Source organism: Rutidosis leptorrhynchoides, chromosome 9, assembly GCF_046630445.1.
Source record: "Rutidosis leptorrhynchoides isolate AG116_Rl617_1_P2 chromosome 9, CSIRO_AGI_Rlap_v1, whole genome shotgun sequence".
Taxonomy (NCBI): domain Eukaryota; kingdom Viridiplantae; phylum Streptophyta; class Magnoliopsida; order Asterales; family Asteraceae; genus Rutidosis; species Rutidosis leptorrhynchoides.
Window position 1 is genome coordinate 317,103,498 of NC_092341.1, and position 4,679 is coordinate 317,108,176.

Consider the following 4,679-nt stretch of genomic DNA (forward strand, 5'->3'; position numbering starts at 1 on the left):
TAGAACACATCAAACATTCTCCTACGTATTTAGCAACATCGGCTTTCATACCCGGCCACCAAAAATGTTTCTTGAGATCCTTGTACATCTTCCCCGTTCCAGGATGTATTGAGTATCTGGTTTTATGAGCTTCTCTAAGTACCATTTCTCTCATATCTCCAAATTTTGGTACCCAAATCCTTTCAGCCCTATACCGGGTTCTGTCTTCCCGAATATTAAGATGCTTCTCCGATCCTTTGGGTATTTCATCCTTTAAATTTCCCTCTTTTAAAACTCCTTGTTGCGCCTCCTTTATTTGAGTAGTAAGGTTATTATGAATCATTATATTCATAGATTTTACTCGAATGGGTTCTCTGTCCTTCCTGCTCAAGGCATCGGCTACCACATTTGCCTTCCCCGGGTGGTAACGAATCTCAAAGTCGTAATCATTCAATAATTCAATCCACCTACGCTGCCTCATATTCAGTTGTTTCTGATTAAATATGTGTTGAAGACTTTTGTAGTCGGTATATATAATACTTTTGACCCCATATAAGTAGTGCCTCCAATTCTTTAATGCAAAAACAACCGCGCCTAATTCCAAATCATGCGTCGTATAATTTTGTTCGTGAATCTTCAATTGTCTAGACGCATAAGCAATCACCTTCGCTCATTGCATTAATACACAACCGAGACCTTGCTTTGATGCGTCACAATAAATCACAAAATCATCATTCCCTTCAGGCAATGACAATATAGGTGTCGTAGTTAGCTTTTTCTTCAATAACTGAAACGCTTTCTCTTGTTCATCATTCCATTCAAATTTCTTCCCTTTATGCGTTAATGCAGTCAAGGGTTTTGCTATTCTGGAAAAGTCTTGGATGAACCTTCTGTAGTAACCAGCTAGTCCTAAAAATTGGCGTATGTGTTTCGGAGTTTTTGGGGTTTCCCACTTTTCAACAGTATCTATCTTTGTCGGATCCACCTTAATACCTTCTTTGTTCACTATGTGACCGAGGAATTGAACTTCTTCCAACCAAAATGCACACTTTGAAAACTTAGCGTACAATTCTTCCTTCCTCAATACTTCTAACACCTTTCTCAAATGTTCACCGTGTTCTTGGTCATTCTTTGAGTAAATAAGTATGTCATCAATGAAAACAATGACAAACTTGTCAAGGTATGGTCCACACACTCGGTTCATAAGGTCCATGAACACAGCTGGTGCATTAGTTAAACCAAACGGCATGACCATAAACTCGTAATGACCGTAACGTGTTCTGAAAGCAGTCTTTGGAATAACATCTTCTTTCACCCGCATTTGATGATACCCGGAACGTAAGTCAATCTTTGAATAAACAGACGAGCCTTGTAGTTGATCAAATAAGTCGTCGATTCTCGGTAGTGGGTAGCGGTTCTTGATGGTAAGTTTGTTCAACTCTCGGTAGTCGATACACAACCTGAATGTACCATCTTTCTTCTTGACAAACAAAACAGGAGCTCCCCACGGTGATGTGCTTGGTCGAACGAAACCACGTTCTAATAGTTCTTGTAGTTGGCTTTGCAGTTCTTTCATCTCGCTGGGTGCGAGTCTATAAGGAGCACGAGCTATTGGTGCAGCTCCTGGTACAAGATCTATTTGAAATTCAACAGATCGATGTGGAGGTAGTCCAGGTAATTCTTTCGGAAATACATCGGGAAATTCTTTTACGACGGGAACATCATTGATGCTCTTTTCTTCAGTTTGTACTTTCTCGACGTGTGCTAGAACAGCATAGCAACCTTTTCTTATTAGTTTTTGTGCCTTCAAATTACTAATAAGATGTAGCTTCGTGTTGCCCTTTTCTCCGTACACCATTAAGGGTTTTCCTTTTTCTCGTATAATGCGAATTGCATTTTTGTAACAAACGATCTCTGCTTTCACTTCTTTCAACCAGTTCATACCGATTATCACATCAAAACTCCCTAACTCTACTGGTATCAAATCAATCTTAAATGTTTCGCTAACCAGTTTAATTTCTCGATTCCGACATATATTATCTGCTGAAATTAATTTACCATTTGCTAATTCGAGTAAAAATTTACTATCCAAAGGCGTCAATGGACAACTTAATTTAGCACAAAAATCTCTACTCATATAGCTTCTATCCGCACCCGAATCAAATAAAATGTAAGCAGATTTATTGTCAATAAGAAACGTACCCGTAACAAGCTCTGGGTCTTCCTGTGCCTCTGCCGCATTAATATTGAAAACTCTTTCGCGGCCTTGTCCATTTGTGTTCTCCTGGTTCGGGCAATTTCTAATAATGTGGCCCGATTTTCCACATTTATAACAAACTACATTGGCATAACTTGCTCCGACACTACTTGCTCCGCCATTACTCGTTCCGACACCATTTGTTCCTTTTGTTCTATTAACCCCTGGTTCGTAGACCTCACACTTCGCCGCGCTATGACCATTTCTTTTACACTTGTTGCAAAATTTGGTGCAGAACCCCGAGTGATACTTTTCACACCTTTGGCAAAGCTGCTTCTGATTGTTGTTGTTGTTGCGGTTATTATTGTTGAGATGATTATTGTAGTTGCTGTTGTTGTTGTTGTTGTTGTTGTTGTTGGGCCGTTTGTTGTAGTTGCGATTGATGTTGCGATTGTTGGGATAATTGTTGCGATTATTGTTGTAATTGCTGTTGTTGTTGTATTGGTGATTCTTATCACCGTTTTCCTCCCACTTTCTTTTGACTTGCTTCACATTGGCCTCTTCAGCAGTCTGTTCTTTAATTCTTTCTTCAATCTGGTTCACTAGTTTATGAGCCATTCTACATGCCTGTTGTATGGAGGCGGGCTCGTGTGAACTTATATCTTCTTGGATTCTTTCCGGTAATCCTTTCACAAACGCGTCGATCTTCTCTTCCTCATCTTTGAATGCTCCCGGACACAATAGGCACAATTCTATGAATCGTATTTCGTACGTGGTAATATCAAATCCTTGGCTTCGTAACCCTCTAAGTTCTGTCTTGAGCTTATTGACCTCGGTTCTGGGACGGTACTTCTCGTTCATCAAGTGCTTGAATGCTGACCACGGTAGTGCGTACGCATCGTCTTGTCCCACTTGCTCTAGATAGGTATTCCACCATGTTAACGCAGAACCTGTGAAGGTATGCATAGCGTACTTCACTTTGTCCTCTTCAGTACACTTACTTATGGCAAACACCGATTCGACCTTCTCGGTCCACCGTTTTAATCCGATCGGTCCTTCGGTTCCATCAAATTCCAAAGGTTTGCAGGCAGTGAATTCTTTGTAGGTGCATCCTACACGATTTCCTGTACTGCTAGATCCAAGGTTATTGTTGGTATGTAGCGCAGCCTGTACTGCGGCTATGTTTGAAGCTAGAAAAGTACGGAATTCCTCTTCATTCATATTCACGGTGTGTCAAGTAGTCGGTGCCATTTCCTTCAAAATAGTCAAATGGAACAAGTTAATCATACAGAATATTAAGAGTAGTTAATAGTATTTCGTAGCATAATATGAACTCATTTATAAAAGCTTTTTCTTCATATTAGCGTTTTATAAGTTTAAATTCGGGTAGTACCTACCCGTTAAGTTCATACTTAGTAGCTAATATACAATTCAAATACTACAATTCTATATGAAAAACTGATTATAATAATATTTCGCGTTCAAACTTTTACACAATATTTTACAAACTTACAATACCGCTTATTTTACATATAGCATGAAATATAGCACACAATAAATTTGATACAAGATGGTTGTGAAGATAATTCTAGCTAGTACACAAGTCGTTCAGCAAAGGCAATAAAGACACGTAATTCATACGTCCAGAAACAAGTCATGCATTCTGGTTTTACTAGGATTACTTCCCATCCTTGGTCTTGTGGAACATAACCGTTATGGCCGTTGATAAGACAGCGTGTTGTAACGTCGTCAAAGGGACGAGGGTTACGTAATGTCCAACAGTCCCGTAACAATCTAAAAACCTCATTTCTTACCTCAATTACCGACTCCGTCACTTGTGGGAACGTTTTGTTTAATAGTTGTAGCCCGATGTTCTTGTTCTCACTTTGGTGAGAAGCGAACATTACTAATCCGTAAGCATAACATGCTTCTTTATGTTGCATGTTAGCCACTTTTTCTAAATCACGAAGTCCAATATTCGGATATATTGAGTCAAAATAATTTCTTAACCCATTGCGTAAAATAGCATTTGGGTTCCCCGCAATATATGCGTCAAAGTAAACACATCGTAACTTATGGATTTCCCAATGTGATATCCCCCATCTTTCGAACGAAAGCCTTTTATAAACCAAGGCATTCTTGGAACGTTCTTCGAATGTCTTACAAACTGATCTCGCCTTAAATAGTTGTGCCGAAGAATTCTGACCGACTCTAGACAAGATTTCATCAATCATGTCTCCGGGTAGGTCTCTTAAAATATTGGGTTGTCTATCCATTTTGTGTTTTTATTCTGTAAAATAGACAAGAGTTAGATTCATAATAAAAAAAAAAAATACTTATTAATACAAGCAATTTTTGCATATATCATAAAGCATAAGCACACTATATTACATATATTACACCACACGAATACAACTATCTTATTCCGACTCGCTTGTTTCTTCTTCTTCGGTTTTGGTTCGTTTTGCCAAGTTTCTAGGGATATATATGTTCCCCTAATACG